This window comes from Panthera pardus, unplaced genomic scaffold (assembly GCF_024362965.1).
Source record: "Panthera pardus isolate Hobbes unplaced genomic scaffold, ASM2436296v1 HiC_scaffold_25, whole genome shotgun sequence".
NCBI classification, from domain to species: domain Eukaryota; kingdom Metazoa; phylum Chordata; class Mammalia; order Carnivora; family Felidae; genus Panthera; species Panthera pardus.
The window spans coordinates 87,070,652-87,082,795 of NW_026526821.1; the positions used below are offsets into that span (position 1 = coordinate 87,070,652).

Below are 12,144 nucleotides of genomic sequence, written 5' to 3' on the forward strand. Positions count from 1 at the left end.
CACTGCTGGTGGGAATGCAAGCTGGTGCAGCCACTCTGGAAAACAGTATGGAGGTTCCTCAAAAAATTAAAAATAGAACTACCCTAGGACCAGCAGTTGCACTACTAGGTATTTATCCAAGGGATACAGGTGTGCTGTTTTGAAGGGGCACATGCACCCCCATGTTTATAGCAGCACTATCAACAATAGGCAAAGTGTGGAAAGAGCCCAAATGTCCATTGATGGATGAATGGATAAAGAAGATGTGGTATATATATATACAATGGAGTATTACTCAGCAATCAAAAAGAATGAAATCTTGCCATGTGCAACTACGTGGATGGAACTGGAGGGTATTATGCTAAGCAAAATTAGAGAAAGACAAATATGTGACTTCACTCATATGAGGACTTTAAAATACAAAACAGATGGACCTAAGGGAAAGGAAGCAAAAATAATATAAAAACAGGGAAGGGGACAAAACTTAAGACACTCTTAAATATGGAAAACAGAGGGTTACTGGAGGGGTTGTGGGAGGGGGCATGGGCTAAATGGGTAAGGGCCATTAAGGAATCTACTCCTGAAATCATTGTTGCACTATATGCTAACCAACTTGGATGTAAATTTTAAAGAAACATTAATTAATTAATTAATTAATTAATTAATTAAAAATATAAAGAAAAAAAACAAAACAAAACAAAACAGAAGAGCAGAGGATCCCATTCCTGAATGCCCTGCCTCTGCGGGCTCCTTTCCTGTTATCACAATTACACCCATGCTTTCTCCTTCAGTGGCCCATAGATGGCGCCATTACCTTTGACTGGCTTTACAGAATTACTCTAGGCTAAGGCTTCATGTTTTTACTTTGTGTGTCAATCTGGTCTTCCTTGAAATTTTGCAGGACTGCATGATTGTTATATTGGGATCCTGGCCTTCCAGTGAGCAGGACTGCACAATAGTTATATTGGGATCCTGGCCTTCCAGGGATTCCAGACTCCCTTAATAAATGTAGCAAGCAATACTAGTAATCCCATTCCTATCCCTCACTCCCTGGGCCAGGACCCACGAGGCTTCGGTAAATGTATAAAGTGGCCAGATTCTTTGAACAGAGAGAGACAGGTGATGGCTTTGGAAGACAGACAACTGCAGGCCTTGTCCCCAAGGAGCAAGACATAGACAAAAGTCTTGGTCTTCAGAAACCAGCCAAACTGGAGGCGGTCTCTGTCCTACCAGCTGTGGCTGTTAAATACACCTAGCCCTGACAGAATCAGTTCCAAAAGTCTAGAACATTTAGAAATGCCAGGTTCCCATTGTGAGGAGATCCTCAGCAAACAGGAGACAGGCAGCAGAGGGATTCCGTATCCCTGCTCCACCAAAGCTGTTCTTGCCAAGGGCAAGAAGACCTCCACACAAAAGAAAGACACCTGGACAGTAAGTGCCTCCCGATGTGATGCAAGCACCACTCATGAGGTTCAGCTGTCCCAAACAGAAAAAAAGAAAAATCAAACCTGAATCTGATAATCCTCCAAACCTAATTGCCAGGGAATAGAGCAACATGGTAAAACACACCAGAGGGGCCAGCAAAATTCAGAGAGAAAAACTCTTAAGGATATATGGACTAGCTTTTACATGCACACGCACGCACGTGCGCGCGCGCACACACACACACACACACACACACACACACCCCAAGTTGAACAGTCACAGATTTTAAAAGCTCAAAAAAATGTGTCACACAGACGCAATGTATGATTGCATGCTGATGGAAACAAGCTACCTGTAAAAAGACACATGAGATAATGTAGAAAATATGAACAATGACTAGATATTGGTAATGTAAGAATTAGTACTGATTTGTAGGTATAATTACTGTGGTCTTTCTAAAGAGCTCTTCTTAGACACACTTAAGTATTTACAATAAAAATGGTATAATAGGGGTGTCTGGATGGCTCAGTCGGTTGAGCATCTGACTTCAGCTCAGGTCATGATCTCACGGTTCGTGAGGCTTGCCCCATGTCAGGCTTTGCACTGACAGGGCAGAGCCTGCTTTGGATTCTCTGTCTCCCTCTCTCTCTGCCCCTCTCCTGCTCATGTTCTCTCTCTCAGAAATAAACATTAAAAATGATAGAATATCTGGGATTTGCTTTAAGGCAATTTGAGGGAGGGTTGCCTGGGTGGCTCAGTCGGTTAGGTGTCCGACTTCGGCTCAGGTCATGATTTCACAGTTTGTGAGTTCGAGCCCCGTGTCAGGCTCTGTGCTGGCAGCCTGGAGCCTGCTTCAGATTCTGTGTCTCCCTCTCTCTCTGTTCCTCCCCTGCTCTCACTCTCTCAAAAATAAATAAAGATTAAAAAAAAACTTTTAAGACAATTTGAGGGAGAACAATAGGGAGTTAGATCAAGTAAGATTGGTCAGCTCTTGAAGCTGTGTAATCGGTATATGGCAATCATTATATTAGTCTCTCTACTTTTGTATTTACTTTAAAATGCATAAGGCTAAAAAAGGAGAGAGTGCCTAGCAAAGTGTATCAGGTAGCCAGAGTCAACCAATCGGAGTTGAGATTACAGATCAGCCTTCTCTGCTCAACTCTGGGCTGGGGCATGGTAATCCTGGGAAAGAGGCTGTGAACCAGGAAAGAACCCAGAGGTCTTAAAGGTGAATCTTTTCTGATAGGGTCAGAAGCCTGATCCTTAGAACCTGGCCATTTTGACAGAATCAATCTTTCTTCTTCCTTCCTTCCTTCCTTCCTTCCTTCCTTCCTTCCTTCCTTCCTTCCTTGTGTGTGTCTTTTTGTTGCTGTTATTGTTCTCCCTCAATCGCTGGTAAAATTCTTTTATGAAAATTGCAACTTCCTTCAGATGTAATTAGAGGGACTAAGGGAAGTTGGGCCTTCTTACCAAATGTTGAGACCCCCACTCTCACACCCAGCCCTCTTCTCTCACTGGCCCCCAACCTGCTGGCAACCTGGACTTTCCCTCCAAGCAGTGGACTGGGAGAAACTTCTCTGGGGTATCCAACCAGCCCAGGAGAAGAATCTTCAAGGCAATGAAATTGACAGTTTTTCTGAAGGTTTTAAGAGGAATTTTAAAGGATTGGCAGTTTGAGGTTGGATTATTTCAAAGTACATAGAAAACTAAACAAATAAGAAAGAGAAAACATTTTAAAAAAACCCAGTAGTGCAGGAAAGTATACTGTGAATAATGACATTTACGTATTCATACTAATATAAATACTGAATTGATGTGCCAAATGCTACTTACTGGTTTGTAGTCCCCATTTCCATTCCTGCTTTGTTCTCCCCTATATCACAGTGGGTGGATGGCTAGAAACCACATTTCAGACTTGCCTAAAGCTTCAGATCTGATTGTAATTTCAGATTTGGTTGTTTTAGCTTGACCTAGCAACAACCTAGAAGTGCGATGCAGTCCCCCACTAGGGATAATGAATTTGTACATTTATTCCTATAATTCCATCAGTTTTTGTTTTCTTGATAGAAGCTATGTTAAGCGCATGTTTAGAATTCTTATATCTTCTTGGTGAATTTGTCATTACCTAGTGTCCCTCACCATCCATAATGATGCTTTTTGCCTTAAAGTCCCATTGGTAGGATATTATTATGGCCACACCAGCTATTTATTTGTTTGCCTGATGTATCTTTTTCCATCTCTCTCAGCTTTTTTGTGTCTTTATGCATTAGGTATGTCTGTTTTAATAAACATAGAGCTAGGTTTGTTTATCTTCCTGTTTGGGTTTTTTCTCCAAAAGTGTTTTCAGTGCAGCTCATTCTACAGCACACACTGAGAAAAATGTTCACTGTGCCCCCCTCCTCTTTGAATGGCAATCTGCCTGGATATAAAATTCCAATTTCAAAAGTCTTTCCCTTTAATATTTAAAAACAAGTTTTTATAACATTTATGTATTTTTGAGAGACAGAGAGAGACAGAGCGTGAGTGGGGGAGAGACAGAGAGAGAGGGAGACACTGAATCGGAAGCAGGCTCCAGGCTCTGAGCCATCAGCACAGAGCCCAACACGGGGCTCGAATTCACAAACTGTGAGATCATGACCTGAGCCGAAGTCAGACGCTTAACCAACCAAGCCACCCAGGCGCCCCTCTCTTTAATATTTTAGAAGTGCTTCGTGATTGTTGTTTACATCCACCGCTACTATTGAAAACTCTGAGGTCAACCTGACCTAAGTGGAAGTGACCTGCTCCTACTCTCTGGTAGCTTCTAGAATTTTCTCTTTGTCTTTGATATTCTTAAGTTTCATTATAACATATCTAGGAGTGAACTTTTTCCTCATCTCTCCTGTTTGGTATCATGTAAACCCTTTCCATTCAAGGTTGTTCATCTCTTTAACATTTCATCAAATTTCTGTTATTTCTCCAAAGGTGTCCTCTTCTGCATAGTTAATTTTCTCTCTTTCTAGGACTCCTGCTATCTGGATCCTGGCACATATACTTCTACTGTCATACCTCTTGTAATCTAAGTTTCCTTATTATTTGTTCTTCACTGCTTCCTTCTGTGAGACTTCTCTAATTTGATCTTCCAACTCACTGTTGATTAATTGTGCCTCCTCCATTATAATTTACCCCATCTATTGTGTTCTTTATTTTGACTATTGCTCACATTTAATGTTTCTCCCTGCTTTTTTATAATTCCTTGTTTTATATGATATTATTAATAACTTCCCCATCTCCTTACATATATGTATTGTGCTTATTTTAAATTACTGGCCCATCTATTCTAATATCTCAAAAGATACATATTGTCTCACTTGTTATTTGTTATTGTCTCGTATTGTTATCTTTTGAGATACTTGTTCTCCCCAGGTGTCTAGTTATTTTGGCTTATGAAATCATATTCCCCACGAAGTTCCAACCACTCTGTCTGGTAGTGAGTTTAGGGAAAGAACTGAAGTTCAAACCCTAGTCCTTGTCAGCCCTATGAGCACAAAAAAGAAGGGAGAAGATGAGCCTAAGATGAGCACTAGAGCCATGAGTAATCACACCTGTGTGCTATCACCCCACTAGGCAACTTCTGAAGTCAAGACTTCAATTTCAGACCCCATGGAGAAGCAGCACTGGGTGGTGGTGGTTCTCCTAGGTTATGACCCACCAGCCCTGGGAGTGTAGAGGAGGAAAAGTAGAGAATAAATGCACAAGGCCAGTCAGTTCCCACTGATTTTCCCAACTACCCCAGCAAGGCCTGTTTTCTACTCTAATAGTACCCCATGGATACCTATCCAAGCTTAATGGGCCATTTGCACATATTAAGGAAGGACATGATGGTTTTCCCAAAGCAATGGAGTAGGCACAGGGCAAATAAAAATTAAAATACTATTCTGCCTCAAATTAAACTGAAACCTCCACCTCTTTGCGGCTTTTTAATGCCAGGGTTTGGGGGAATCGTTCCAGGTACACCTCAAAAATCACAGGCTCCTATTCTCTGCTTCAGTGGAATTGCTTCCAGTGTTGAGCTAGTGAGCTCAAAGAAGCTCTTCACATACTGATAAGGAACCATTGTCAAAATATAAGTGAACAAGCAGGGTAGAGACCAGTGCAATATAACGCCGTTTGTGTAGAGAAGGTGGCTTTTGTGGGTGTGTGTGCTTTTACTGGTATACGTACAGAATATCCCCGGAAGGTTACACAAGAAACTAAAACTACTGAATGCCTCTGTGGAGGGTATCTGAGTGATGAGGGATGGCAGTAGGGAATTTAAGCTGTTAACACCTTTGTGTGTTATTTTATTTTAAAACATATTTTTAAGTTAATAAATATCTCAAATACACACACGAATTACCTCCAGGTTCCAGGGTTCTCTCCCAGCATGTGACTCTAATGTCTAGGTGGGTACAACACTACCCATGTCAGCCTATTGGAATCCTCCCCATTTTCACAAGCCATCAAAAAACGCCACTTCCAGGGCGCCTGGGTGGCTCAGTCAGTTAAGCGTCCGATTTCGGCTCAGGTCATGATCTCACAGTCCGTGAGTTCGAGCCCCGTGTCAGGCTCTGTGCCGACAGCTCAGAGCCTGGAGCCTGCTTCGGATTAAACTGAAATCTGCCTCAAATTAAACTGAAACCTCCACCTCTTTGCGGCTTTTTAATGCCAGGGTTTGGGGGAATCGTTCCAGGTACACCTCAAAAATCACAGGCTCCTATTCTCCGCTTCAGTGGAATTGCTTCCAGTGTTTTGGGTTTTTTTTGTTTTTGTTTTTGTTTTTTTTTTTTTTTTCTTCCAGTGTTGAGCTAGTGACCTCAAAGAAGCTCTTCACATACTGATAAGGAACCATTGTCAACCATTGTTGACAGGTAAACCAGAGAGTCTCCCTCTCTCTCTGATCCTCCCCCCGTTCATGCTCTGTCTCTCTCTCAAAAATAAATAAAAGTTAAAAAATTAAAAAAAAACAAAATGCCACTTCCTTCATTAAGCCCTCTCTGAACACCACAGCAAGAAGATATTCTCTCCTCTGAACTCTCAGCCCATGTTGGGGACAACCATCTTTATGTCCTGATTACTTTCTATAACACAATTTCATTATTTGTGTACCTATCATATCTCCCCTGCTCATTCATTTGGCCTTGAGGAATGCTACTTTGTTGAAATGGGTCCAGTATCCAAACACCAGATTCGCAGTGGCATCCTCCCAGGCTCATTTTTAGACAATTCTAATTCACACATAAGCCACACACTTGCCCTTATGAATGTCCCCTAGTAGCCATTGTCCTGAACAGGGGTCCACCACATCCTAGGCCAGTGGCCTGAGGAGCACCAGGATCCCACATTTAGACAGGTGGATGAATTAATGGCCATAGGCCATTTCCTCCAACTTTACATATACGACAAAACTGAGCCACAGAAACCAACAATCCAAGGTGGCCAGATTTAGACATGAGAGCAACAGCCTCTGACTCTCTTCTGTGACTGTTTTCCTGGAAAACAGTCCTCAGTCAGGGAAGTCCCTTCCACAGGACAGAAGAGGAGGCTAGGAACGGCCTGTTCTCTTAATCTTTAGGGGGACCCACTTTCCCCAACATATTTGGTATTCTTGTTGTCATGTTTTTACCTGTTTGGTTAAAGCTAACGATTGTCCTCTTGCTTAAGTTGGCAGACACAGTAAAGAACTGTCACCCCGTGGTCTGAAAGGATCTAATCTCCTGCCACCTGTCAAGATGTAAGACGGGAAGCTCAGGAAAGAGACAAGTGTGACCTGGAACAAAGCAGACACGAATGCACACATCAGAACTGCTCCCCTTCCCCAATCTCTCTTCCCAGGGCCCTTTTGCACAAGAAGGTTCCACCTGGTGGGCTTTTAGGGTCTACAATGCTTGTGCAGGTGCAAACTTTTGGTGACCTCTGACCTTCACGGTACCAGGCTTGTGCTTTACACTGCAGTTATTCTCGTATTGTCACTCTGTGTTAGTTGCTCCTATGTCTGTTCCCCCTACCGGACACCGAAAATGGAGACACTGAGGGGAGGAGGGCGGTGACGTCAGGCCACAGAGCAGCCTGGGGTGGGGGCTGCCATTGTTCACTACCGCAATGTGGGGGTATTCATCATCCTGGTACCGTCAAAACTCAGGAAGGACTTCAGAAACCAATACAGGACGCCTCTGTGGCCCCGACCACAGCTCTCTGGGCTCCGGGTCTGGTCTTAAGGGGGCCCACGGTCCCGCCCCATTCCTACCCCAGAGGGGTGCAGAGGGACCGGGGTTAGGGAGAGCAGACTCCAGCACCCGGAACAGACAGGTAAACCAGAGAAATGACACCCGCGACTAGCGTCTCGGGCCTTGTCCCCCCCACTCCGGACCTCCACCCCTATCCTGGACCTGCACGGGCAGGATCGTAGAATCAAGAGGGCGGGCGCCCGTCACCCAGGGCGCATGCGCAGAGTGGGCGGAACGAGAAGAAGCCCCATCGTCGCTTAAGCTCGCAACCAGCAGGGGGCGACACGAGGACGCCTCCCTGCTTGCGGCCGGGGAGCTAATGACTTCGCCGCTGGCGGGTGGGCTGGCACCGGACTGGGGGGCTCGGGAAGAGAAGAGAAGCGGCCAGCCTCCAGGTAAAATTAGCGGAAAGATAGGACGTGGCAGTAGAGAGCATGCCTGGTGCGCCCCAAGTCGTCCCTGATACCCCGGACTTAATACTTACATGCTCACCCCACCATGTGTGTGGTGCAGTAGTGGAGTCTCAGGTTTTGGCCGGAGACTGAAAGACTTTCAGCCTCACCGTTTACTGTGTTATTTGGGGCAAGTTATCGAGCCTGACTGAGCCTTGGCTTTCCTATCTATTAAATGGGGTAGTAGACCCTACCTCATTGGTTCATTATGGAGCTCACAAGCACACAAGCAAGTGCTTAATAAATGTTAATCCTTATCAGCACTTTTCTTATTACATCACTATTGTCTGTGCATCTCCCTCCTCCCCTGGTATCCCCCCCCCCCCCCCCATAGAAGCTGATGCTGTGAGCTCCCCTGGACAGATAATGTGAGTCAGTCATCATGGTATTACCAGTGCACAGCACCAGCCCCTATAAAAAATAAAAATAAAAATAAATAACTGCCCAAGGAGCCAGGGAGAAGCCAAGGAACTGAGTTGGGATGAAATTGTGAGGGCTCCACACAGGCACCTACAGAGCCCCTGCTCAAACATCCCTCCAAATCAGACCCTCAGACTCCAGCCCCATGGAGCCGAAAGGCTTTGCTCTATCCCAGCAGCCTGACCTTCCTGCCATGTGGAAGGATGGGCTGTTCCCTCCTCAAGCCCCCAGTGGTCCATCTAGCGCATCTTGGGTGTTTAGTCCACCTGAGAGAGCTTTGCCTGAGCCTGGGTCTCTACCCACTTATATCTCTGGCTCTGTCTGACTCTGTCTGTGCTATGTCTGTCACTGGGGCCGTAGATCAGAAAGGAAGATGAGGGAACACCACCTCTTTCTAGTTCCTGCCTCAACTGTCCGAAGTTGGTATATATAATTAGCCCTCCTCAACTCTCTCCCCAGAAAACAGCTGGAAGCTCAGCCCTTACCCCAACCTGTAGCCTGTGAAAATTCTTCTCTTCTGTTCACTGCACAGCCCCACTCAGGCTCAGCCCAAAGAGATAAGGAGTAGAATCTCCCCCAGAGAGTCTGGGCTGCCCTCCTTGAGGGACTGCTGGGAAGGAAAACATGTCCTATTCTGGAAGAGATGGCTGGTGAGAGAGAGGTCCTGGGGACCCTCCACTGGACAGTTTCCTTGGGGGGCCTGAGGCCAGGGAGCCCTGGGCTGTTTTCTTCCTTGTGACCCAAAGTTAAGTCCACCTGTATAACCCATGCAGCACCCTTGTGAAAATAAGCTCAGGTTGGTTTCCATTCCCCACTTCCCATCTGGGCCACAACATGCCCAAACTACATGAAAGAAAACTACATCCTGCTAGTCCCCATGGAGAGTAGAAACTCAGACTGTGAATAAGTCTGTGATCAGGTAGATGTCCACTTGTCTGCTCCTATACTCCAGGACCATGGTAGAGGCAGTGACTGTTCTTATGAGAACATAATGCTTCTTACTCCCATCAGGAGACCCACAACTCCCTGTGTCTCCCTCCAAAGCCTGACTCTGAAACTGATGGAGTCTATAGGGTAGCTTCAAAAAGCTGTGGCCTCCTGCCCCACTGTCTAGCATATCCTAACCAAGATGGCTGACTACTCCTCTGTGCTCAGCTCTGTCTCCCGGGGACAGTCCTCGCTGCCTAACTACACCTGCAATGCTCTTTGTATATATCTAAAACCAGGAGCACCTGTCAATGATGCCTTCTTTCTTCCCAAACTCTTATCTCTGACTGAGTCCCTGGTCCTCACTACCGACTTGAGGACCCTGTTATGTGTCCTCAAATGTGCATTCTAAATTAAAGATACCACTTCTATGACTTTACCTAAAGAAATTCTGCCACAGGGGCACCTGGGTGAAGTTGAGGGTCCAATTTCACCTCAGGTTATTATCTAGCGGTTTATGGGTTTGAGTCCCACGTTGGGCTCCGGTGACAGCTCGGAGCCTCGAACCTGCTTCAGATTCTGTGTCTCCCTCTCTCTCTGCATCTCTCCCACTTGTTCTCTCTCTCTCTCTCTCTCTCTCTCTGTCTCTCTCGCTTGCTCGCTCTCGCTCTCTCTCAAGAATAAATAAACATTTTCTAAAAACGAAATTCTACCACAAGTGCAAAGTTGTGTGTTCAAAGATGGTTATGGGAGCATTCGTTGTGGTACCAAACCCCTCAAAGAGCCCAAATGCCCATTAATAGGGAAATGGCATAATACTTTATGGGTGACCCATACTGTGGACTTCCATGCAGCTAATAAAAGGATTTTCAAGATGTTTAAGTGAGGGAGGAAAATTGGAGGACAATATGAATAGTCATATCCATTTAGGATGTTAGGAACTAGAGGGCAAACATCTAACTAAATGCATAGGAACAGACCTAGGAAAGCCAAAAGGCCAACAAGCACTTGGGGAAATGCTTAAGATCACTGATAATCAGAGATGTGAGCATTAAAAAAATAAAATCTTCCTTTATGCTTTGCAGACTGGCACTCAGTGAGTGGAACACACCAAGTTCAATTCTGGAGCAGCCATTCTGGACAGCAAACCAGCAGTGTTTCAGCAAGTTAGACATTTCATACTATGTGACCCAGAAATTCCACTCCTGGGTATAGATCCCAAAAGTATTTCCCACAGGTGCTTATAGAAACCTGTATGCGGAAGTTCATTGTGGCATTACTTGAGGTAGTAGGGGAGTTGAAGCCACCTGGGTATCTTTCCCTGGAAGAACAGACAAGTAAAACAAGGCAGTCACATACCATGGAATCTGAAGCAACAGATTGATATGCACAAAGTAACAGGGATGTATCTTTACAAAAATAATGTAGTGAGTGCCACAGTGACCCAGCATGGGTGTTGGAATTTAAGCAGAAAGATGTTTACCGTGGTTCAATACTAGATGTCCAAGCCCTGACAGGGTGAGAAGGGGCCCCACATTTGGGCCAAAGGTGGGGGAAAAGCAAGACAGCAACATAAAACTGGTTACACATCAGGGGATTGATCACATAAACCTTCTGAGGATTATAGGAGCCAGGTTTCTCCCTGTCAGAGAAGGCAATCATGAATACAGAAAACTAAAAAGAGCCCTGTGATATTGCATTGTAATTGGAGTTCTTGGTATGAACTTATGGGTCTCAATAAATGTAAGTGTAAATGTGTTATATACATATTCATATGAATATGTTCATATTCCCTGGCTCTGTCTACTAAGAGAGTCTTGTAGCTGCGACCCCTAGTAGCAATGGCCATAGCTAGAACCCAGATCTTGGCTTCTAAATAACATTATCCACTAAAAGGACCAGAATACCTTAGGGGGCAAAATGGTTGATTCAAGAGTTAGCACATGGAAAAGTACAATGGGAAATTGAAGCATCTTATGCCAGAAAGTCACGAAATGCTCAAATGATAAGGACATGTCAAAAGGAAACAGGAATTTTTGACAAGGGTGCCAAGACAATTCAATGGAGAAATAACAAAGGTCTTTCCAACAAATGGTGCTGGAGTAACTAGATGTCCACAAGCAAAATACTGAAGTTGGACCCTTCCCTTACACCATATACAAAAATTAATTCGGGGTGCCTGGGTGGCTCAGTCGGTTGAGCGTCCGACTTCAGCTCAGGTCATGATCTCACACTCCATGAGTTCGAGTCCCGCGTCAGGCTCTGTGCTGACGGCTCAGAGCCTGGAGCCTGCTTCAGATTCTGTGTCTCCCCCTCTCTCTGCCCCTCCCCTGCTCATGCTCTGTGTCTCTCTGTCTCAAAAATAAATAAAAAAACATTTTAAAAAATTTAAAAAAATTAATTCAAAATGAATCAAAGATCTAAATGTAAAAGCTAAAATTATAAACCTCTTAGAAGACAGTATAGGGCTAAATCTTCACAACCTTTGACTTGGCAGTGGTTTCTTAGATACAATACCAAAAGCAACCAAATACCATAAGCAACCAAAAAAATAGATAATGACTTATGAAAAGTAAACACTTTTGTGCTTCAAAGAACACTATCAGGAAAGTGACAAGACGACACACAGAATGGGAGAATAGATTTGCAAAGCATATATCTGATAAAGGACTTGTATCTAGAATATGCAAACAACT

The 12,144-nt window shown here is 44.5% G+C and overlaps 1 protein-coding gene across 6 annotated transcripts in view; it reads right to left on the reverse strand.

The window, feature by feature from the left end:
- CD207 (CD207 molecule) overlaps positions 1-12,144 on the reverse strand; it is a 68,367-nt gene that overhangs the window by 39,570 nt on the left and 16,653 nt on the right. For all 6 annotated transcript variants that reach the window (XR_008417892.1, XR_008417891.1, XR_008417890.1 and 3 more), the window contains exon 2: positions 7,049-7,192. The gene's annotated coding sequence lies outside the window, so the exon portion shown is untranslated. The remainder of the gene's footprint in view (positions 1-7,048; positions 7,193-12,144) is intronic.